Here is a 26,619-nt window from a genome sequence, read left to right on the forward strand (position 1 = left end):
TCTAGCCTCCCCAACCACACACACACACACACACACACACACACACACACACACACACACACACACACACACTGAAAATACAGGAGAACATTTGACTTTTTTTTTTTTTTCTAATAGAGGACCTTCCAATTAGTTAAATTATTTTCAACATGTAAGTTGTCAACATCCAGCCTGTATGTAGATCCTACTGCAGTGACTAAATAAATTATTCACCTAGAGACACCTCATGCTATTTATCACATACAATCTGTTGTGCCTTGGGTACGGGTCTGCGTTTGGCAACACTGAATACATGTTGCTGACTCCCTACTATGACTCCCAGCCCCTCTTGACTATGAATGGTCTCAGGGTTGGTAGCTGTGGTCTCATAAGGGTTAACTGAGGAAAGGAGTGGGGGATTCCAGGGCCTGCAATTGATTTCCAAGAGTCGCTCCTTGCAGGGCCAGTGCCAGTGCAACATCTGGTGTGCACCTGAATAAATCCAAGAAGTTTCCTTTTCAATATTGTATAAATTCTGCACCTTGACTCATGGCTTATTAAACCCACTGTGGTAAGAACTCCAACAAGCATGACAGTATTTCCTTCAAGACGGAGGACCACTCCAAGAAGAGCAGCATGAAGCCATCTCCACCCACCCTGCATCCTAAAGCCTCCAAAGAAAGCTGTCGTCTAGGCTCCTTCTGCTAATAATTCCATTTAGTTCACTCATTTTTTTAAGCCTAGATTTCCATTTGGAAAAGGGCTCTCTCCTTCTCTTGCTCTCAGGTCCCTTCTCTCCATCTTCTGAACTCAGTTTTCCCTTCAAAGACACAGCCGTGCCTACCCTGATTACCCCTCCCATGTATTCTGGTCTACCAAGACTCATCTATCAAAGTAGCTTAAATTAAAAGCAGACCCTTTGGAGGGGTGCTGCTGCCTGCCTTCCCTCTTTTTCCTTTGTTTCCACCTCACGCTGCTGAACAGAATTCTATGAGAACAGCTCTTGACGGAGTCTATTATCCACAATCCTGACCTCTACTTACTTCCCTGAATGAGATTAAAACTGGAATTGCAGAATATTGGAGTTGAACAGGTTCCATAAGGCTATCTGGCCCCATACCCCTATTGTACAGATGAAACAAATGAGGCCCCAAAAGGATCCTATTGCTCCCCAGATCAATTAAGGTTCCTCATGCCCCATGATCTTGCCTGTCCTTGTCTTATTCTTTTGTACACCCCTTCTCATTGTTTCTAGTGAACTCCAGCTCACTATGCTTCACTAAATTATAATGGCACTACCTCTGAGAAACTTTCTATTCCTCTCTACCCCCTAACTCAGCCCCTCTGCCCTGGAATTCATTATTTTCTCTTTGGACTTTCAAATTTTGCATGGCAATGACATTATGGATTCTCACAGTGTATGACAAAGATGCTGTCTTAATCTGTTCCTCATCCTCCACCCCAAATAAAAACAGACCCTGAGACAAGGATTCTAATGCCAACACTTGATTTGGGAGTCAACACTGGGAGCCACTAGTGAGAGAAAGAGAAGGAAGGAAAACCTAAAAAGGATAAAGTATTGAGCAGGTTCTGCCTGTGGAAAGTAGGGGCTCATTGTGAAGAACACACCTCCAGGAGTTGTCCCACTAAAGAGCAAGAGAGCCAGTGTCTTGATCTACCAACTTTGGTGCCTCATTTTTCGGGGTTGGTCCTGGAACATGAACTCTCTGGCATTTCTAGGCTCCCTCAAAATTCGGGCAAAACACACCCTCAGCCAGTAAAGCTCTCAGGCAGAGAGACCTGGAACTGTCTGCGAGGGGCCTCTAGCCTGGGCCAGTAGCTGACAGTGCTCACTTGTCTGTGTTGCCCAAGAATCCGAGCCTGAATTGTATTTATCTCAGCATCCCCAAGGTATGCCCCATCACAGGAATACTGCTTACTTTAATTGAACTTGAAAATTAGGAGAAATTAATTACCTCACAGAACTAAGGGGCAGATGGAGATCCTGAAGCTGGAATCTTGACTCAATGTTTTACCAAAGGATTTTTCAGTATTTTCAGTGAAATCATCTCTATTTTAACATCAGAGGAGTTTGAATGTATATTCCCTGGAGTCTTGGGGCACTTAGTCCAAAGTAGTCAGTCATCAGCTAAACATTTCTTTAAAGTTTGTTTCTTAAAATTTTCTGAATTGCATTCTGTTCCATAGTGCATCTGCATTGCTTTCAGTATTTTTAAACATTTAAATTACACATTAAAATTATTAACCATTGTTTATACATTTTTGTGAGAAATTTTGATGTTCCAGTATAACATTCTGTGGCTTTACTGGAACTTCATGTATCTCCTAACTTATACCATCCCCCAGGATGAAGGTCACAGTACTTCTTTCTATGTAGGAATTACATATAATGGAGATTTGGTTTCCATGAAGTCTGCCACCCAGGACATTAAGAGCCTGCTGCCCTCAGCCTTGGGCTTCATGTTGATAAGGGGAGTGTTGTCCAAGACATTAATCTATCCCACCGCTCCCCACTTCACGTTGTGTCAGAACCTGACCCCATAACTACAGAACTACAGCCGAAGCAAATGAGAATCTAGATAGTGGTAATGTAGGGAGAGGGTGGAACATGCACATAAGGAGTAAAACCTGAAATATGTCTTCTCAGAGGGGCTGGTTCATATGTGGTAGTCCCCCAAGCCTCCTCCCCACACTTAGGGATTGTTCCTGAGTATCCCCTCATTCAGTCTTTGCTTTGCCCCCCACCACACTTCCCATTCACCAGGCAGAACAGTCTTACAATGAAGCAGTGGTGAGTGATATAGATTCAAACTGGAGATTTGTTAGAGGTGAAGGCACCAAAGTTGGTGTGTGTCTCCATAAAATGACCTTTTCTAGGTTTCGCTTCTTTGCTATGCAGAAGATAGATCACTTTTAAGCTTTTCTTCTCTACCCAACATAATGCCAAGTCTTCCAGCTTCCATCTTCCCTGACCCTGTGCCCCTCTGCTCCTTCTCCACCCTCCACAGGCTTGGTTTCCCCCATAGCCTTAGTCATATGTCAGCCCACACACCATAAATACCTGCCCCATTAAACCATAAGGGACGCTGAAATTATTAGTGTCCAATGTTCTTGGAAAGAATTAGAAGGTTATAAATACAAGTACTTCTTTTTCTCCTTGTATTTCCTATGGCCAAAACAGAACCAGGAGGAAAAAAGTCCAAATCTATTTTCATTTGCCATGAAACATCTGATATTTCTTCTTTGGTTTGAATGTTTAATGCAAACCAAAGTTAAATGCAAGGCAGTTAAACTGCAAATATTAACAAATGGAGTTAATAGTTTAAATATTATCAGATACACACACATACCCCCCGCATACATACATACATGTACATGTATACACATACATGCAAACACACACACACTATATATATATATATATATATATATATATATATATATATATATATATATATATATATGAAGAGAAATCTCATGGAGCTGCTTCTCAGCTTCTCTGCTTTATGTGCCTGCCTTTTCTCATCTCCAGAACCTCCAGTGACCATTCTTCCCTCAGCTCTGATGTCACTGCCACTGGGAAGTTTTCCTTGGAACCCCCTCCAAGTGGGATTCATTGTCATCTCTGCTCTTTCAGTCTTTTCTTGGTGCCTGAAATATGGAGTATTAGAGATGCTATTTCAGATTGGGCTCCCCCCAAAAGAGATAATGAGACAAGGATTCTATTGCCAGTAGTTTATTTGAGAGGTGAGTGATCTCAAGCAAGTTTAGTCAACACTTTCATACATATGACCCCATTGTCTCTGTTTCTCTGAGGAGCTGTTTGACCTTTCAGTGCTTTGCTGACCACAGTCCACTTCACCCAGCCCCACTGCCTCTGACTTTGAAGTTATTATGGAGTGTTGCAGGTAAAAATCACTTTGGAAGTGTGCTCCTTTTCCTGTATAGGGCTGCAGGTCACTTGGTTCTCTCTCAATATACTTGTATACAAATCACTTGCATTTCTCTGCAAAGAAAAAGTGATTTCTCTGCAGTCACTTGTATAACAAATCACTTGCATTTCTCTCTCAATATGGTCCCATATACTCTTCATCTTTTGGAGCTTTCTCACAGTCTGATCTGCCCAAAGCCCCACTCCTTGCTGTCCAGAGTCACAGTGAACTTTGTTGAGTGTAGACACTCACTAGCAGGTGGGAAAGACATTGTGTCAAGGGAGAGAAAAGCGTTGAGGATAGTTGCAAGAAAAAAAATTGTGCTGAGTTAGTAAATTTAGACAAGAGCGTGCAAGTAAAGTAGACATTAGGAATAATAGTTCCTACTTAGGGAAGAAGCCAGTAAACTGATGACTTGTTTTGTCTTTCCACAACCATTATTATTAAGACAGCCAAGTAACTAGTATTATACCAAGTACAATTAAGTCTTCATCAAAGACAAAGTTTTACTGACTATACTTCTGGTTACTTGGATACTCTGTCCACATGTTATAATTAGTAAAACACATGTAGGTGGAGTGAAGAGTCATGGGGGCATGACAAACCTTTCTCAGGCTTTGAAAGAATTCTAGAGTTTTGTGCAAGGTGAAATATCAGAGCAAAGGTGAGATAATGAAGAACAATCATTGGGATTTTTGCATAAAAGGGGACAAATCTCACAGGCTGCGGTGCCTCTGGGTACAACATATGTCTGATTTCTCCTCCTGTTGTAATTACCAAAGCCAATAAATCAGGTGTTTGAACATTTTCATTCTTTTATGTGTTCCAACCAACGTTTACCTAGAGTCTGCCTAAGAATAAAAGCAACATAAAGGGAATCAGGGCCAAGCAATGGAAGAACACATATTAATGCCATCATTGAACACTTGCATCCTACTAATGACCCATTATGGTCACCCCATTTCCATGCTTCAGTACATTTGTCTCCTTGCTTAAGTCAGTTTAGGTTGGGATGTCTACCCCTTACTGTTAGAAGGGTTTATCGAATATATTCTCAATTTGGATCAAAGTTCTTCAAGGCGAGTGATGGTTCTCAGTAACGCAAGAGATTTTGGAAGGCTGTGATAAGAAAAGCATGGAATTTGATATGAAGTGCACAGATTTTTAAAACCAGGAACACACAGTTTTCTGCAAAGTGGAACATCTAGACCGTAGGGTTTGCTGAAGAGTAAATAAGGCAATATACATACATATATCACACATATATATGTGCATGTGTATACACACACACACAAAGTTTAGACAATGAAGTTCACGAACTTTTCATCATGTAAGTGCACAGTGGAAAGTTTGTGAACCTAATTGTCTAACCTTTCGTATATATCGGAACACAAATTAAAATAACCTATTATCTGAGTGACCAAAAAGGAACTCCAATTGTTGTTTATGTCTACCATTTTATCCTTTAAGGGGATCAAATTCATGACCCACAGCAACACTTTTCAAAATCTTTAGAAAGTTTTTCAAAGTTATCTGGAACCTCACATATCACACTTCATCCCCAACTTTTGGTATGTGACATATCCCTTCCTGTCTCCTTTACCCTCTCTCTTTCTCATCCAAAGATACACTTAAAATAGTTAAGGTTTATTTGTTGAATGAACAAAGTATCAGTCTTACTGGGCCATCTTAGCAAGAACAGAAACTTACAATGTCCTTTTATCATATAAACATCAGAGATTGTCATTATTATTTCTAATCTGGTGGGAGGGAGACTACAAAATTACTGAGAATTCCATCAACAACAGTGCCATTCCAGAGGAGACAGAGTGAAAAATAGGGGCCTATACAGCTCTTGTGGGATGCTCGGAGTCCCCTGAAGGAGCAAGGAAGAAATAAACCATAGCAATCAGCCCTATGACTGCAGGAGAGTTGTGGATGCCTTGCTCACCACGCAACTAGTGTTCCTCAACATAGATTTAGGCTCTGTTGCCTCTACATGGTTTGTTCATAGGTGGTGTACTGTCTTCAATTGTGAGCAAAGGGGGCCCAGCAGTCCTGCAATTCTCTTTAGGGGGACAGAGAAAAATGAAAACTCAAATGAAGGAAATGCCTCCAACCTCACTGACATGAATAAAACTTCCCCACCAGCCATGATGGTGAGAGTGGAGAGCAGTAACCATGTGCTCATGCTGGGTCTGGCCACACTTCAAGATGGCATGATTCAGATTTTGGGGAGAATGAAGAGGAAGATCACTTCCTGGGTGAGTGGTCAGGTTTCCTGAGACCAAGAGTAGACTCTCAAAGAGAGTCTTCAATATTAAGGAATACAAAAAGACTCTCCCACCTCCCTCATTTCTACCCCCCCCCCCACCAAATCTGAGGGCTGCAGAGCCCAGTGAGCTATGGGGAAATCTCTACAAAAGACCCTGGAACAGATGATGTTGGTGGTGACCCAGATGCCCAGGGATGCATTTTGGTAGCTGCAGTGGGAGAAACTCTGAAGCCTCTGAAAGGCAACTGCCCTTGGGCCAGCTTTCCAGAGGGCCTCTGAGTTATGCCTCACCAACCTGGAGCCAACAATGGGTTGTGCGGTGTATGACAGCCCAGCTCCCCAGCCTTCAGGCATGACAGACTCTCCGTAAACTTATGCTCTGAGCAGTTCCCCATGCAATCAGGCTCTTGTGGAATTTCACTTGGTGTCCTCTTCTCCACCCTCTCCTCACTTCCTTGCATGTGTCTCCTGAGGGGACTCCTCAATCAATTACCCAAGTGAGAATCTCCACCTCAGATTTTTCTTCCTGGGAGCCCAGCTTAAGATGACTCCCTCACAAGGAAGGGCTGCTTTTCATGTTGAGACTTGAAAATGGGTCATGCCATCTCTCTTACATTGTAATTGCATTCTGAAATCACTCTAAATCTGTTGGAGATTCTCGTGGTCTAGATGTGGCAATCTTGAGGATACTGAAAAATTTGGCAAAGAGGGAATTAGTGCTCCCACATCTTCCCCACACTATGATACAAAACAGATGCCAACCTGTTACTAGAGTGGCATCTGGTGTTGGAAGACAGTCCGTGGGAAACCAGGCACAGCAGGAGAGGTCACAGTGCTGAGGAGCAATCTGGAGGAAGAACTGACAGAAAAGCATAAAGGACCAAACTTCTTCATACTGGCCTGGTGTAGGGAAGGGTATCCTCTCCTGGTAAAAAGCCATAGCACCAGAGAACTCTGAGTTTATGTTACTAAGAGCCCTAATTTAGAGACATGCGTTTTTGACCCCTGTGCCTGCACGTAGGCACAGTCAGAGAAGGGATCTGTGAACTACAGGTTAAAATGGGTCCTCATCTCTTAGACAGACACTGGGTGTGCAATATTAACAAAATTATTTTTTATTCTTAGTGGTTACACCATTCCCACAGCTTTTAAACAATGTTAGTTTTGCTACCTGCCTTCATAAGTGTCTGACAACAGAACACTACTTAGTGGCACATACTCACTAATATTTGTCAGTTGGTACTGGCTGCAGAATGCTCACTGCTGTGGGCCTCTCCTTCACTCCCAATGGAGGCTACGGTTTTGCCTTCACTTCGATGTTTTAAAGATGCCGGGCCAGCAATGAAGGAATGACACCAATTAGCTTTGTTTTCTTTATATGATTCTAAAAATAACGAATATCCCCTTTTATGTTTTATTCAAAACTGGTCCATGAATTCACAAGGATGCATCTCCTTTTAATGTGTATTAATTCAGATCCCACCAGCAACAGCAGAAAAGATAAGTATTTTGACATATGTTATTTTTAAATTCTTAAGATCTGAGAAGCCAAAGGCAAAATATGCTCAGAAATGAATGAAAACATGTGAAGCCAAAATGTGCATTGTGGCCTCTGAGTCTGGACTTGCTTCCCAGAATGCCCTGTCTACTCTCCTCACCAAAGTATCCCTCCACATCAAGACTTACAAGAAACACCATCTGGTCATTCGAACTCCAAACATCCCTTCCTTGACTAATCACCTATTGCTTTTGTTGCATATTTGGTATTTAACAACATCACATAGAGAAAGCACATGGGGCTGGCATGGTTTCACAGAACTCAGAACTTGTTCAGAACCTGCCCCCAGGATGTGCTATGTTTCTGAGCCTCCATTTCTTCCTAAGTTGCATGATCCTGATATTTTAGAGGCTGTGTAGAGGATCACATGAAACAATATCTTGGAAACCCAACAAAGTAGACTCTGAGTACATACATTTCCTCACTCATCCTTGCGTTCCTCATGTGACTCATTCTCTTTTATATGGGGGATATACATGTAGTGGTTTTCCACTGTATTGCAAGCTACTTATAAGTAATGGATCTAAGTTCACGTAGTGAATTTGAGTGGTGATCCCAGGAAGCCCCAGAAAGAGAGTGGGGATGTGAGAGTGAGAGGGGAAGGAACTTTAAGAGAATTATCAAGCAAGTTATTATCAAATAAGTGAGTGATCAAAGCTTAATGCTATGAAGAAACTCTGGGAAATAACATGAAACATGCATCTCAGAGTTTTCCAGCCTGAGGTGCCTGGGAGCTGGGGTATTCGTGCACCAGCCCCAATGTTATTGGTTAAGGGCTTGACAGTGCACTTCCAGCCTGTTCTCCTCTCAGAGAAAGACCCAAGTAAAGAGGTGCAGCTACTGGCTGCTTGAAATTTCACCCAGGCTCAAAGGAAATGGGTGGGTACTGACAGCATCTGCTACAGGGGTCTTGGGCTGAGAAAAAAAGATTATGATTATTGGCTTGAAAACAAAAAGTTTGAGTGTAAATATTGGCCTTTATGCAATGCATGGAGTTACTTGTGGACTGCTTTTGCTGACAAGAGGGGGACAAAGTCTTAATACTGCATCAAAGATCTTACTTAAATCTAGCTGGAGGCCTTCTCTAGAAGCCCAGTATGCTCAACTATATATAGTATAGTAATATAAAATTACATATGTATACAAGGTTGGACAATTAAGTTTGAGAACTCATCCTAGAAAAAATGCTACATACCACATTGCTGAATATCACTATGGTCGCCTTCGAAGTATTCCCCTTGGGAAGTGATGCCAGTGCCCAGTCCATCCTCCAAAGCAATTTTGGAACTCTGTTTCTGGAATGGCCATCAGAGCTGTCATCGTATTAACCTTGATGTCCTGAATGTCATCAAAATGACTTCCTTTCAATAGTTCCTTTATCTTCAGGTAAAGAAAGAAGTCATTGGGAGCCAGATAAGATGAGTAGGGAGGGTGTTTCAATACAGTTATTTATTTACTGGCTAAAAACTCCCTCCCAGACAGTGCTGTGTGAGCTGGTGCATTGTCGTGATGCAAGACCCATGAATTCTTGGTGAAAAGTTCAGGTCGTGTAACTTTTCCATGCAGCCTTTTCAGCTCTTCCAAAGAGTAAAGTTGGTTAACTGTTTGTCCAGTTGGTACAAATTCATAATGAATAATCCCTCTGATATGGGTGAGTAACACTGCTGCAACAAGTTCACTGACTTAAGTGTCAGACCGCTTGTGTGTGTGTGTGTGTGTGTGTGTGTGTGTTTGTGTGTGTGTGTGTTTATATAGTATTTATATATTCACATAACACAATGATTACAAAAACTCCTTGCAGAAATTTAGTCAAGAAACTAATCAGACTGTCCAGAATTATTACAAGAAATGGAGAAGTGCACACTGAGAAGGATGACAAAGGGTGATGGTGAGTCCTGACCCATGTGAAGGGGCATCATTCGAGAAAGTAGCATTGGCCTGAGTGCTGACAGATGCATGGCAGTTAACTAGGTGAAGGGTGGAGGGTTGCAGTGTAGGCAGGGGAGCCATACACATCTTAAGTGGAAGAAAGGTCATGCGTGAGAGCTCCCAGGGCAGGAGGAAGGGTGGAAGGAAGCCAACATCAGAAGTCGTTATTCTAGAAATTTTGACTCAGAGTCCTAAAGTTACACATGAGCAGTTTGACCTTGGCCAAGAGATTTAGCTTACCTGCATCTCCCCTTCTGTATCTGAACAGTGAAAAAAATAATAATACCTATTTTAGAGCAGCACTGTCCAATAGAAACTTCTGTAATGATGGGAATGTCCTATATCTCTGCTGCCCCAGTACAGTAGTCATCTGTGGCCATTGAGCACACAAAATCTGCCTACTCAGACTGAGGAACTAAATTTTACATTTTATTTAATTTAAACTTAAATAACCACAGGTATCCAGTGGCTGCCGCATTGGACAGTGCTTTAGAGCATAGTTTTAGGGATTAAATGAGACTCTGCCTTATATCTGAAGCATCTGGCACAGAACAGAGCTCTAGTCACCCTGTGGTGAGATCCTGGTCTCATAATCCAGGTCTCTGTATCCAATGCTAATTTAAAATTACCTCTTGAACAGAAGTATATTTGGTTTCAATGTGGCTGTTGCCAGCAATCCCGCTGATAGTGATGATTTTCTTGACATTCTTCCAGCACATAAGTGACTCAGCCAGTAGAAGACAAAATTGAAATGGCAGCCACTAAACAGTATGAAATATCTCAGTTTTAACCTAAACTGAGCAAGAACAGTTTCCAAGGCTGCAGAAGCAGGGCTCAGCAGATGACCCAAAAGATGAGAGGAAAAGCCCTGTTTAAAGAATAACAATCAATGGCTGAAAGCTATTAAGTTCACTCTTCTAGTTCAAAGGGGTTTGAAATGGCAATTTGTCAGGCAACTGTTGTCACTTTAGATGCCCCTAGTTGCTTTCTTTGAAGCCCTTGATTGACTACAGGAGGCTATGCCAGATTCTTCTAAGGACAGGATTTCCACAGTTGAACACATTTATGTCACAGTAATTATACTCTTCCCAAATTTAATCAACAAAAGGCGAAAGAGTGCAAGTTTGAGGAAATGTGCACGTGCTCTTCAGAGTCCAGGCACTGGCCTGGGTGGCTGTGTACAAAGCCAGACAACCAGTTGGACAGTTGCAGTCACTCAATCATGATGATCAGATGCTAAAAAAGTTTCTCTGTTGACAAGGAAAAGAGTGAGACTCATAGACTGAGGATGTCTTCTGCTTGTTCAGTCCAACAATGAAACAGACTTAACCTGAGAAGGGTAATTCCTAGGGAAGAACAACCGACTCTGAAATAAGAACCTAACTAACAGTATTATCTCTCTAGCTGGCAGAGGTGGAATCTGGAAGGAAATTTTTGCCAATTGTTTCTAAAAATAGATGCAAAGGTAAGTTCACCCCTGTGAAGCAATGAAAAGCTGGAGTGAAGATGGGAGCAGAGGAAGATTAGCAAATGTGAAAGAGAACTGTGGCAGCTACTATACTTCTGACTCAGACTGTCTTCTGGAAATGTACAGATCTGAGAGAGAATGGCGTAAGCCCTGTGAAGCATTGCATTAGGAAGAACTATTTGCAAGTTAATTTGCTATTTGCGGGGCTTTCGGTAACCTGCTCGTTAACATTGAGATGTGTGCCCATGGGTGTATAGCGAAATCTGCCCGAGCTGTGGTTCATCTTAAGCATCCATGGGGAAGCTCAAACCAGAAGGCTTGAGGCTGAAAGGACCAAGTTGTTCCAGCAATCTAACCTCTTTCTAAATTTCTATGTACTTATAACTCAGGCAACAACAGTGTCCTCAGTAGAAAGGGAGAGAGTGATACAGATGATACAGATGGTAAAGATGGGAGCTAAGGGGCCCTGAGAAGAGGGCCAGTGAGGTGGACCCTTGCCCAGCAGCTGTGTGCCAGATGTCCTTTCTATGCAGCCTTGGGGACCCATCCATGGCAAATAACTAAAGAGAAGTGACAGCAGAAAAAACCCATGATATCTGCATACGACATGTGGGGACAGGGCCAGGAGCAAGGTCAGGGAAAGCAGATCACCAAAGGCAGAGGTGAACAGATGGAAAGAAGGTGAAACAAAGAAAGATCTAGAAAGCTGGGATGAAAGGAAATCACACTTCTAGCTGTTTCACAGGTGTACAGCTATAGGAAGCCAGGTAACACCATGTGTGGTGTGAAAGCACGTGCGCACACAGTCGGAGGCTCGGAAGTCAGAGCTCCCAGGGTGTTTGGCCATTCATTCTGTGATGAGTGCATCTTGGCTACACCAGGAGTATGTCGTCAGGCAGTGTGATGCCACATGGGTTGTATGAATGATGCAATGCCTGCATTTATGTTAACTGATGTATCTTCCGTGACTCAAACAGCATTCACTCTACCCAAGCAAACCAAGAAGAAATCAATCCCTACATGAGATTCTGCCTAAATTACTCAGACAAAAAAATAAATAAATGACTACATGCATAGGCAGCAGAAATCATGTGACCTCAAAATCGAATTAGCAGGCTGAAAATATATTCAGAAGAGATGTAAGACTTTAATGTTGACAAGATAATTGGTCTTAATTCATAATTCATTCTGGAAAAATTTGTGTCTTCCAGCAAGAAAAAGGTAGTGGGAAAATATTTTTTCTGGAGTTTTCATCATCACTTTTCTAGGCAAGAAAGTTTCCAAAAACTCACCATGTTTCCCAAAAAATAAGACCTAGCTGGATAATCAGCTCTAATGCATCTTTTGGAGCAAAAATTAATATAAGACCTGGTCTTATATTATATTGTATGAGACCTGGTCTTATAATAAAATAAGACTGGGTCTTATATTAATTTTTGCTCCAAAAGACGCATTAGAGCTGATTATCCAGCTAGGTCTTATTTTCAGGGAAATATGGTATATTGGTGAGGCCAAGGACACCTTTGTGCAGAATTTTGAAGGAGGTGAGTGTAGGATACTAAGAGTCTGACAGATGAATGTGTTTTCCAAGAAGTTTGTATATGGTACCTGGTTAAAGAAGAAAGTGGTAACTTCACCCAACTTAAAAATGTAAAGCTTTCACAGGCTCATGAAGGAGATATCTATTATTATTATTATTATTATTATTAATTGTGATAAAATACACATAAAATTAAAAACAGAAAATATACATAAAAGTTACCATCTGAACAATTTTAAATGTACAGTTCAGTGGACTTAAGTATATTCAAATTGTTGCAACCATCACCCTTGTCCATCTCCGCAACTCTTCTCATCATACAAAATTAAAATTTTTTTATCCAATAAACAACTCCCCATTTCTCCCTTTCTCAGCCCCTGTAAACCACCATTCTACTTTCTGTCTCTGAATCTGAACACTCTAGAAGAAGAATCATTCAGTATTTATCATGTTGTGACTGGCTTATTTCACTCAGCATAATGTCCTCAACGTCGATCCATGTTATAGCATGTGTCAGAATTTCCTTCCTTTGTAAGGCTGAATAATATTCCACTGTATGTATCTACTACATTTTGTTTATGCATTCATCCATCAATGAACACTTGGTTTGCTCCCACCTCTTGGGTATTGTGAATAATGCTGCTATGAACACATATGTACAAATATCTCTTTACGATCTTGCTTTCAGTTATTTTGAGTATAAAACTCAGAAGTGGTATTGCTGGATCATATGGTAATTCTATTTAATGCTTTGAGGTTCCATCCTACTATTTTCCAATAACAGCGGCCCCATTATACATTCCCACTAACAGTGAACAAGGGTTCCAACTTCTCTACCTCTCGTCAACACTATTTTCTGGCTTAGTTTAATTTAATTTAGGTTTTTGTTGTTGTTGCTGCTGATTGGGCTGTTTTTTTTTTGGTAATAGCAGTCATCTTAATGGATGTGAAGTGGTATGAAGGCGATATCTTTAATCATATGGAACTTTCAGATCTTATTCATTCATTGATTCATTCATCCCTATACTCAACTACATATTTATTTTAGGGTCCCACTTATTGTTTACAGCCTTTTAATTAGTCATTTATTCAAATAGTCTCTAGATTTTGTGCATCCAGGTACATTCTAGATGGAGAAGATGCAAAATAAAAAAGTAAATAAATGAGATGATATCTAATAGAAACAAGAAATATTAATAGATCAGGATAATACCACAGAGAAGGACTGAGAAAATTAGGGGCTATTTTAAATTAGGAGGCCAGCACCGACCTCTATGATGATGAGGAGCTTGACTTGGTCATTGCACAAAGAAAAGTATGTCAGGAGAGGGAACAGCAAATACAAAACCTGCAAGGGACGAAACTGTTTGATGCCTCTGTTTAGCTTGAGTTTCCAGACATAATAATGATTTTTATCAAGTTTTTCTTGTTTAGGGCATTTGTGATTGCAAGGATTTTTGGATCACACCCAATGAAGGGTCATATGCTTACATATACATATATGCTTATACATACATGTAAGTATATGTGCACATGTCTGTACACATGTCTTTCCCATGACATGACTTGCTTGGCCTGTTTGTGGGCAAGCCACAGCTCATCCCTATGATGGAGAGCAGGATGTCAGAGTGTGGCCTTGGAGTCAGACTGCCTGGGTTAAATTGCAGCTCTGCTGAGTGCCAGCTGTCTGGTCATGGGTAAATTACTCATTTTCTCTGCCTTGATATCTCATCTGTAAAATGGGAATACCACTAGTACCTCTCTCATAGGATTATTATGATGATGAAATGAATGGATATATGCAAAGTGCTTAGAATAGTGCTTAGCACAGTAAGTGTGCTGCAAGATTTAACTATTTTATGATGTGTTCATCATGCTACCAGGGCACTTATTGGTATGTATATAAGCATTGGGGGATTAAATAGACTTTAAGGATAGTATTATATTTTTACCCTGCTTGAATCCCCTCAGCCTCATCCCCTAAGTGGTCTTTCAGATTTTAACACTCCAGCAACAGAGTTTACTACAGCCTGGGGAAATGTTTATGATTCTTGGAAAAAAACTTTCATATATTGAGTGGAAACCTATGTGTTTGCAGTTTTTTCTCCCTCACTGTGATTCTATTCCTGGTGGCCACACCAAAAGAATATGGTCCCACTTCCATAGTAGAATGTTTCTAGTACTGCAAGATGACTGGCAAGGTCCCTGAATTTTTTCTTCTCCAGGTTAAATACCCCAGTGCCTTTCTCAATACTTCCTTAGACATGGCTCTGAGTACTTTCTGTTTCCTGGTTGACATCCCCTGAATGTGCTTCCATTGATGTCTATCCCAATTAAAATATGGTGCTCAGGACTGAATATAATTCTGCAAGTGTGTGATTTGATCAAGACAGCAGAGAGCAGACCTACGGCCATCTTTGTTCAAGACCCAGTAGTTCTTTTAAGGTCTACTGAAGTCAAATGTGTGTCTGCATGTCTCACGAATCCTCTTAAAGGTCATATGGTAATAGGCACCATCAAGAATTCTTCACAAATATAGTTTCTGGACCACTTCTTCACCAGTTTTCCTTAGTGTCATTGACATTTGTCTCCCAAATGTTAAAAAATTATTTATTCTTGTCAATTGTATGAAGCAGTTTATCACTTTTTGATGACAGTGCTGGACACTGTCATCAATAACATATTGAATCATTACATAATCTGAAAGACACACCATCGGAATATTCATCTAATTACTAATAAAATATGTAAATCAAAAGGGCAGTATTCAGAGCCATGAGATACACTGCTGAAATCTTCCAGAGGGGTTGATGCTGCTCCATCAAGAGAATATTTGGGGTATAGCATTTCAACTGGTTACTGATCCATACAAGTGTTGTAAGATTCTCTCTACGTTTTCCCTTATTTTCCAAAATGGATAATGAAACACCCTGTCAAATATCTAACTGGAGTCTAGCAAGCTACAGAGGCCTTTAGGTCATTTGCCAGGTGAAAATGCCTTCAGCAGTAGACAAAAGGGGATTGTTAAACTATTGCTAAAAAAGCAGAATACTGCAGGACCAGGCATTGCACCAGACAATGTAACTTGTATTAGCATCACATGGTGTCTATTCTCTTTACCATAGAGTATAACTGAGTTCTCTAACTGAGTGGACACCAGAATCCCCTGGGGGCTTGTTAACACACAGATTAAATCCTCAACCCCAGAGTATCTCATGTAGCAGGCCTGGGGTAAGCCCTGAAAATTTGCGTTTCTGACAGTTTCCTAGGTGATGCTGATGCTTCTTGTCCAGAGGCCACACTTTGAGAACCACTGCCTTAGGCGAACTCCTTTTTTTCTGCCATTCTTAAGATGGAAAAGAGTAAAGATAGGGAATGAAGTGGATCCTCAGTTCTGCTCACACCTTTAAAACTATTTAGATATGAAAATCTATCTAGCAGAGGGCTGTGTATTTATTAATGCTTCCTTTAGATTCTGTTGAAAGTTTTTTAAATGTTGTCCATTTGTTATTAAAATTGTGGTTTCTTTTTTTTTCTCTTTTTCTTTTTCTTTTTTTTTTTTTTACTACTCACTGCCTCTTAATTAGAGGTTATTGATTAATTTAAGGTTATGGTAAGCAAAGAGGGTTATTCTGTGATCATTGGTCAAAAATTTTCCTAAAACATAATGCCCACTACTTGGTTGAATCCAGTATTCCTTTAAAAAAGGAAATAAGGTTCAGTGTAAAATTGCTGTTTCTCAGTAAACTCACGTTAGCTTCCTGTGATCAGATTCCTTTTAAAAAGAAAGCAGAATGAGTAATCTATTCCAGAATCTTGCCTGCTACAGACATTTTAGGTGTCTGCTCCCCTTACCAATGTTCATTCTGAAGCAAAATAAAATTTGAAGAATTCTCTTTTCTTCAAGTTGTCTGTCAGCTTTACACTATCATTTCTGAGCAATGGGTTCACATCTTTGGTCATTCTTCTGCTTCTGCCATGACCTCAAGGGCTGCTTGTTTGTCTAGCATGCATCATAGTCCTCTGCTCATTCAGGACTTCAGATCCACCTCACCCTCATGAGAAACTTCTTTCTATTCCTAGTCAGTGTCACAGTGACAGGAAGCTTCCTATTGTCAAAGGAACCTCCATGGGCCCTGGTTCATTTCTCCACATTCTCAAAATTTTCACCCTATTAATAGCAAGCAGCTACAAAGAGCCAGGGGTCTTCAACTGATTTCAACGGCCAAAAAGCACAAACCCAAAGATGAGAAGACTTGCTGGACAGTCTTCTTACTGTGGTCTATCTGGCAATGGCAGTCTTGGTGAAATGCATGGCAGCCTACCAGTTGGCTCCATTGGCTAAGACTCCACTGTAAAAGATGCTCCATGAGAGTGGATGTTGCTTCCACGCAAGCCCTTCACCTCATTCTGATGAGCTCTTGTTAGACCCTTGCTCATCCCTGAATACACAAGGGTTCTGTTGCTTCCCAGGGATGTTCTTTTCCCCAGAAATCTGCAGCCTGGCTCCCCGATTTCATTTGGGTCTTAACATAATTTTCCCCTTCACAGAGAGAGCTCTATCTCAGATTGCAATTGCCCACATCCCAACTCTTCCAGTCCCCATTTCCTACCTTATTTTTCTCCTTGACACATATTGCCATGGAAACTTATTGATTTTCCTGGTTTTATCTCATTTATTCTCTGTCCTTTAATGTACACAGAGATTTTTGTCTATTTTTTCCACTGTTGTATCCTTAGCATTTAGAACAATGCCTGGAGCACAGGCAGTACTCCTCAGTGAATACTGAATGAATTAATGCATGAATAAATGACATGGAAAAAGAAAGCTGTGAAAGGAAATGTGAGACTGGAGACCCAGCATGCTGTTTATAATCAGACATGTTCTTGGGTTCATCAGTTTTTACCTAAGAGGACACATGTAAGTTAGGGACTTGATATTGGTCATCCTAAAACTCTCCATGCCCATGCACCCCCCTAAAGGACACTGGGTACCCCCCGAGTTACCACTACTCCTGTTTGAGGGCATCTCATCTAATTAGCCTCAAAAGGTCTTTCAGCTATTAAATTTCATGAGTCTATGGGCACTTAGATGGGAGCAGTATAGCATGAGCTTACTTTTGGACAGGCAGGTGGCATTATTTACCCCTGCATCACCAGCCTGTATAAGCTAAATTCAGACCCTTTCTACCAAATACAAAGAGATTCCCTAAAATTCTGGATGGGATTGAATAACATTCTCATGACAAACTTGGCCAATTCCTACAATGTCAGACTGTAAGAAAGTATATAATTCTATTAGCCCTGCTAATTATAAAGTCATTACTATGTAACAAACCCTTGCTATGTACTTATGGATATCATCTCACTTAATCGTCACAGTCAACTTGTTGGGTAGTGTAACCTTCATTTTAAAGATTAAGAAACAAGGCTCAGAGAAGTTACATAGCTTTCCTAAATATGTGCAGTTAACAAGTTGGGTGGAGGGATGGAGCCAGGTAAGCCTGACCTCAAAGTTCATGCTATAGACTCAAATTTCAGCTCAACAATCCTAGGGCCAAGTAACTTTGGAGAGCACTATTAAAAATATGTTTTTGCTATAATTCTGGACTTTCACAGAAGGGTTAGTTTCAGAACGATCAGCCAGGCACATGTGATTTGAGCCTAGGCCTCTGGTCCTTTCAGGAGCCTATTATGGACCTGTGGTTAAAAACCACTGGAGTCCAAGGAGACCTTCTTCCTCTTTCTTCTTTTCTGTCAAGACATGAGGTCTACATTTTTCACAATGAACATGGCCAATGGGTCCAAATGCACATCTGTGTTTCTACAGAGCCTCCCCTTCATGTACACAAATAAAATAAGGGATCGCCAAGTAGACACCTGTATATACAGTGACCTTCATGGCCAGACAGATATTTATTTGCTGTTGTACAAATGAGGGAAATTTTCACTCAGCCCTGAAAATTTGGCCACATCGGTCCATCCTTGCTCCTCCCCAGTGATTTCTTTACTGAGAATGGCCACAGTCCGTGACACTTCATTGTACTCTGCTTAAAGACCAGCTTACAATTCTGGGAAGATCTGTTTTGCACCTGTACTTCAGTCTCATAAGGTGCCTAGGCTGTCAGGGAAATCCTGTGCACCAATCCTAAATCAAGTCTTACATGACAGGGAGGAAGTGCTTTTAAGCAGGTGTTCTAATCCTGTCACACATTGTTTTATGTGATGGCCCTTGAAAATACACTCTATGTAATGGGGCTGGCTTTAAAGGGGTAGGCCTATCTTACTGGACAAAAAATGGAAAAGATGTAAAAACAAGGCAGGAATGTAAACCAGGAATGTCAAATTCCACCCCTACACACTAAGAAATGTTAAGATTTTCCTCCAGCAGAGTGTAAGTGTTTGATTTGTGGGCTGTCATCCAAATGTTAGAGGAATATCTTACAGGCTTTCTTACAGCAAAAGGGTGATGATAAACAACATTTCTGAATTGTTAGGAAGTTAATGATTTTTCTTAACTAGTTATATTTTTAAATTAAAATATTTGAATCAAATCGTACTAATTGCATAATTTCTAGAACTAGTACAAGCATAGCACTTTAAAAATCTCTTTTTAAAAACACTTTCTGTATTCAGAACCAGCATTCACACATCATGTCATCAGTAACCGCAGAAATGATTGAGGGGCTGGGATGGGAAGGATGCACTGATGGATGTGCTCTTGAAGCAAAATAAGTGGGAAAAAAATAAAGGACAATGTGTCCCTGAAGAGAAGTGGTTATCTTAGTTCACTCATTGTTCTGTCTCTCCTGAATTTTCAACCTGTGTCTGCAGTTTCCTTACAAGCAGTGTTCATGAGACTGAGGTGCTACCCACCACGCAGAGTGCTGTCCCCAGTAACATTTATACAAGTCTCTCCTACCACTCTTAGCTCTCTATGCCTTTTTCAACCAAGCTACTTTCTTTTAAAATTATTTTTAACTTTTAAAAACTAAAATATACCCAAGAGAAATGAAAACATATGTCCACTCAAAGATTTGTATAAAAATGTTCAGAGAATTTTTATTTACAATAGCCATAAACAAGAAATAACTCAAATGTCCATCAACAAGTCAAAAGATCAACAAACTGTGGTACACCCATACAATGGAATACCTCCCAGGAATATAAAGGAATAATCTACTGACAATGCTATTACATGGAATTATCTCAGAAACATTATACTAAGTGAACAAAGCCAGACACAAAAGAGTACATGGTAAATAACTGGAATTCTAGAAAAGTAAAAACTAGTCTACAGTGGTAAGAAGCAGATCTGTTGATTCCTGGAGCCAGAGGAGGAAGTAGAGCTGATTTTAAGAGGCATGAGGAAACTTTTGACAGTGATGGAAATGTTTTTTATCTTGATTTTGTGATGGTATTTATACAGTGTATGTACATTTCTTAAGAGTCATAGAACTGAGTCTTAAAATAGGTACACTCTATTGTATGCAAGTTATTTCTTAGTAAAATTAATTAAAGAAGAAAAAAACAAAGAAAGCACATGGCATCAGAATTTGGTCTAAGTCTCATCTCTTCTGGGGACATTGTTTACCACATGGCTGCATACCATTGTGTCATGTAGACACTCTCATACCATTATTAAGTGACTCAACCTTTTGGGATGGCTCATACTATTCCCAGAGCTCTCCCAGGGAATTAAATTCTTATTCCTCAGGTTCATCTGTAGCTCATTCCACACATTTAAATGACCATTTTCTTCTACTTAGCACATGGGTCTCTATTTTAGAAATACACCCCATGAAATCTTTCCTAACTTTCCAACCTCCTTCTTGCAAATTCTCCACTACTCTCTATCACCTTTGAGTCTAATTCACACATTTACAATTCCTCTCTTACTGTTTGTTTTATTCTGCTTTAGACACACATTTGCCCACCATATTTCTGCCCACATCACCATCATTACCCATTGAGTCACGCCCTTGCCCATTTAGTGCTGGATTTTTCTATGCTCTAAGGAGCCTGCCAGTGGCTGCCCACAGAAGTGCCTGAAAGCGTGTCTGGGATAAAGGGGAAGTGAGAAGGGCTTTACTTATTTATCACTAAGGTAAACAATGCATGACTCACTGAATGACATAACAGAAATTGATCACCCTACATCCCATTCAAGAGCATCTTCTAGGTTGCAGCTTTCCCTTGAGCAAAGACAGAGGGGAGCAAGGAACATATAATGGCAGCAGAGCTCCTCATCAGCCACTGAATTCTAAAGTAAGGACACTTCTGTGTCAGGTTTACTTGGAGAAATACGGATGATGCATTGGGAAGGGCAGGGATTAGCATTAAATAAATTACGAGGGAGGCTGGGTTCAATGTGATGATGAAAACAAGTATGGATGGTGGACGTAGAATGGCAGAATAAGTTATAAGTTAAAAAGGCTCTTTTCACCACCCAGATTAAAAAAAAAGAAGAAGAACAACAATTAACTCAGAGATTTCCCATGGGCCTCTCTCTCATCTCATCTCAGTTTATTCTTCCTATTCCAAAGTTTTCTTGATAATTTTACTGCATCCTAAAATACAGTATTTACTGTCATGTATTATTGAGCTTTATATAAATGGAATCATACTGTATGTGCTTTGCTGCCATTTGCTTTTTTTTAACCCAATATTATGTTACTGAAGATTGAATCGTGGTTTTTATGCAGCTGTCATTCATCCTTTGATACTAATAGGTAATTTTCCCTTTTTCTGGATATCCCACAATTTGTTTTTCCATTTTCTTTTCATGGACATGCATGTTGCTTCCTGTTTGAATGTTTGTGTATGCATGTGTGCACACACTATCACAACTAGAGCTGCTATAAATGCTCTCTTACAAGTAGAAGAGCAAGTGTTTCTCTATCTGTAGATGATGGAATTGGTGGGTCATGGGGTGTCCACATCTTTAACATTCCTGGATAGTACTAAGTTGTTCTCAGTAAAGTTGTAGCAATTAAGTCTCTCCACAAATTGTTCTCATTTCTGCACACACTTGCAAGCCCTTGATAGGTTTTTTTGTTTGTTTGTTATCAGTCTTTTTTTTTAATTAAAGTGTATTGGGGTGACAATTGTTAGTAAAGTTACATAGGTTTCAGGTGTACAGTTCTGTAATATATCATCTATATATCACATTGTGTGTTCACCACCCAGAGTCAGTTCTCCTTTGACAGATGATTGGATAAAGAAAAAGTGGTATATATATACAATAGAATACTATTCTGCCATAAGAAAAGATGAAATAGTACCATTTGTGACAACATGGGTGGATCTTGAGATTATAATGCTAAGTGAAGTAAGTCAGTCAGAAAAAGTCGAGAACCATATGATTTCACTGATATGTGGCATATAAAATTAGGTTTTTAATTTATTTTAGTTATGTAAGTGTTAAGTTACTGCTTATGATTTGTAGTCTCTTATTCCTAATTAGGCTGAAGATCTTTCATATGTGTATTAACCATTTGAGTTTAAAATAATGTTTTGTCCATTCATCTGTTGGGTTGCTTTCTTTTCTTTTTTTCTTTTTGTTAACAATTTTTGGGTATACTTTATATATTCTGTATGCCGACCCTTTGTCTGTTATGTGTGCTGCAAGGCTCTTTTCCCACTCTGTCTTTTCCTTCTCTTTATTTCAACTTTTTATTAACATTAGTTCTTAATTAAAATATAATTTAATTAGCTTATCTTTTCTTTTCTTACAATTTGTGCTTCTTGTAAATCAAGAACTCCTTACTATCCCAAGGTCATAAAGATATTCCCTTATATTATCTGCTGCAATTCCTATGGTTTTACATTTCATATTTAAGCCTTTAATCCACCGTTTTTGTTTGTTTGTTTGTGTTTGGTATGGTGTGAGGAAGTTTTAACTTCATATTTTTCTGTAGATGACCAATCGCTCCTGTACCATTTGTTGAAAGTCATCTATCTGTATCCCCACTGAACTGTAGAACCAGCTCTGCCTCAAATCATGGTTGCTTATATGTGCATAGATATGTTTCTAGGACCTCTCTGCAGTTCTGAATTGTGTTTGTTTTTTTCTGTCTAGCCCTGTAATGATACAATATTATCTTAGTTTTGATAGCCTTAAGTAAGCCTTATTTTCTGAAATGGGTGATTTCCTCTACATACGAATGTATGGTTTGGGTGTTTTTTTTTCTTTTATAGATCTGCATACATTTTAGAATCAGCTTTTGAAGTTCCTTTGGAAATTTGAATAGAATTGCATTGTATCGATAGGTTCCTAGAGGCCATTTCTCTCTCTTCTCAATCTAAATCTATCTCTAAGTAAAGACTCCAGGTGAGTTTTCCTTTGTAGCAAAAAAGGAACAGTGGGCCACATAAGAACAGCCACAGCTCCACCCTAGGAAGAAAACTTTATGTACCTCAGACCCCAAAAACCCACAGGTGATTGTACAACAACTTCAGGACTTGCTTGTGTAAACTCAAAGCAAGACTTCAACAGTGTCACAGTGTCATGATTTGATAGAAATGGAGAAAGATACAAAATCCAATATTCAAAAGAGAGCAAATACCAAGGAAAGTGAACGAAAGTAGATTAAGAAAGTTATCTTGTTGAATCAAAACTATTTGTTTTAGAAATCCTGAATGCCATGTTTCCCCGAAAATAAGACCTAGCCGGACCATCAGCTCTAATGCATCTTTTGCAGCAAAAATTAATATAAGACCTGGTATTATTTTATATTATATTATATTATATTATATTATATTATATCTGGTTTTATATTAAAGTAAGACTGGGTCTTATATTAATTTTTGCTCCAAAAGATGCATTAGAGCTGATGGTCCGGCTAGGTCTTAATTTTGGGGAAACACGCTATCAAAAAAAATAGCATTAAATCAAACAAAATTCAGGATTTGCTATGTATTTTTCTGGAAACAATTTTAATAGGCTAACTCACACAAAAATAATATTAATTTTCATTATATTACATAATATCATAATTTTTAAATGTCTGAATAATGTGTCTGTGAGGGATAAAACTTTTATTTTGTGGCAGCTGAATTTATTTAATCTACATGAAATTTAATTTCCTCATTCAGAAAATGGGGTTAATAGCATCCAACTTATAAAAATGTGACAAAAACTAAGTTAGGTAATACATGGTAATGTTTTCAAATGTTTCTTAGCTATAGGGCCTTTTGTTACAATGCCTCCTCCCTGGAAGCTCAGTGTATGTATTTGTGATAGACGGGTTTATGTATGGTTAGTCATAGCTCTTGCTGTGGTGTCTGTATCTTTTAGAGCTTCTTGGAATTTGTTGTATAAAAGAATCAGGGAAATTAGTATTGCTCAGAGTACAACAGAGGAAAGAAAATTGCAGAAGCTGATGAGACTAAGTAATTTAATGGTAAAAAAAATAAAATTACTGGTAAAAATAAAAGGATATATCAAGAAAGTAAAAGAGGCAGGAAAGGAAAGACAAGAATCTATTCCGAATTCAGGAGAAATTTTTTTTATGCAGACAAGAAGTGAAAAGGATAAAAAACATAAGTTTTAATGGAAAAACATATAAATAATACATAAAATGCATAGATATAGATATAGATGATGATATAGATATAAATATATAGATATCCCTTAGGATATTGCTTGAAAAACTGAAGTACAGATTTAAATAGTCTTGTGCTTGGATTATCTTTGATTCTGATTCTCTGCCAGAACTGGACCTCAAAGTAGCTGATTCTTATATTGTTTATATATGAAACTCATGAAGGCAAAGCTGCTCTTGTTGAATAGTGTGTGAGGATTCGAGGGTAGGTCTTCTGAGAAGCTGCTGGAAATGCTTGGGACTTCTTAAGGCACAGGGTATACTTGAAAACACTTTGTAAACTTGAAAGTGACAAGCACATGATTCATGATCAATTATGAGAATGTTGTTTACAGAGCATTTTCATTAAAGCAGGACCTACACCTCCTTGGATGTTTGTTAAAATGCAAGCCTGTCCACCTGAATCAATTCTACCAGGTTCTACATTTTCAACAGGTTCCTTGTAACATTCTTTTTTTCTTTTTTTAAATTTATTTTAAAAATTTATTGGGGTGACAATTGTTAGTAAAATTACATAGATTTCAGGTGTACAATTCTATATTACATTCTTAAATGCCCCAAATTTTGATAACTACAGTATCGGTGGAACAGAGACTTTAGAAGCCAACAAGAAAGACTTGCACAGGCCTATACTTCCATAACAAAAAGCAAGGTTTCTTTGGCTTTCACGTCTTGAAATAATGTGCTGACTTCACTTACTTCAAGTGAAAAATATTTTTCCTAGTCGTCAATGTCCCTACAGAAGCAAAGAATCATTGGTGGATTCCACAAGTCTGTTTGGATGTGAGATCTGAAACACACACACACACACACACACACACACACACACACACTCGAGGTCAGACAATTAAGTTCGCAAACTCATCCTAGAAAAAGTGCTACATACCTCATTGCTGAATATCACTACAGTCACCTTGGAAGTACTACCCTTGGGAAGCTATGCACCGATGTCAGGGCCTAGTCCACCCTTCAAAGCAATTTTGAAATTCCTTTTCCGGAATGGCCATCAAAGCTGTAATTGTATTACACTTGATGTCCTGAATGTCATCAAAATGTCTTCCTTTCAATATCTCCTTTGTTTTCAGGTAAAGAAAGAAGTCATTGGGGGTCAGGTCAGGTGAGTAGGTGCATTGTCGTGATGCAAGAGCTATGTATTGTTGGCGAAAAATTCAGGTCGTCTAACTTTTTCACGCAGGCTTTTCAGCACTTCCAAATAGTAAACTTGGTTAACTGTTCGTCCAGTTGGTACAAATTCATAATGAATAATCCCTCTGATATCAAAGAAAGGTTAGCAACATTGTTACAGTAAGTTCACGAACTTAATTGTCAGACTGTGTGTGTGTGTGTGTGTGTGTGTGTGTGTTCTATAATTTGTCAAATGTAAAAAGATTTTGTTATCATGTAAAGTTTATTTAAGTTGCGGTTGCACTGAAAGTGGTAGAACCAAACTTGTTTTGGATCAATTATAATTACATGAAGATTGGAAAAAAACAGGACTTGTGAGGTATTTATTTATTTGTTTGTCTATTGATGGATTATTGATTTATTTGTTTCTAATTTTAGTGTCCCTGGTAAGCATAAACTCTCAGCCAGGGCAGAACTTTTGACACAACCCAGAACATTGCCTTTTAGTGTCTGAACAGTCAAATCCAGCTGAAGTGACTCCAGTTGGGCCTCCAAGGTGCTGGTTCAGTAGATTTGCATGGAATTGCCTGACCATGTATGTGGTCTTGGCAGAGAGATTAATTTGTGGTTGCTTTATTACTTCTAGTTCCCTCCCCTATGCCATATCAAGGGTGCAGTGGCATGCCACAGTAATTTTGGGAACCACTTATTTACTTATTTAATTGACACGTGACATCATTAACAGAAATCAGGGATATAAACAACACTCCACAAATGCACCGCAGTTTGATCCACACCTTGCTTTGGAGAACATGCTATGTATAGGAGGTTTCTAGTATTTTTGAATTTTGACCAAGCATTATATGGCATTTAAAAGCCAACTTGTTAAGTCACATAGTGAAAACACATGAATAGATTTGTACTTGATATTTTTACAATTTTGGTCAGCTAAAATAAATAAATAAATAAATAAATAAAAGTTTGTATCAGGCAACAGAGTGTCACACTGTCCATATCAGATATGAAAAGAAAATTCAGTTTGCCTTTCAATATTTTAATATTTGGTTAGATAATCTCTCATACTTGCAACTCAAATTATTCAAGGTTAAAAATTTAAAATTTACCTGAAACATTAGTGTGAATGGGAAAGAGATTTTGTAAAATCATTCTTAGCTCTTTTTGTCTC

This window comes from Rhinolophus sinicus, chromosome 13, assembly GCF_057876585.1.
Source record: "Rhinolophus sinicus isolate RSI-liver-muscle chromosome 13, RSI-T2T, whole genome shotgun sequence".
Lineage (NCBI taxonomy): Eukaryota > Metazoa > Chordata > Mammalia > Chiroptera > Rhinolophidae > Rhinolophus > Rhinolophus sinicus.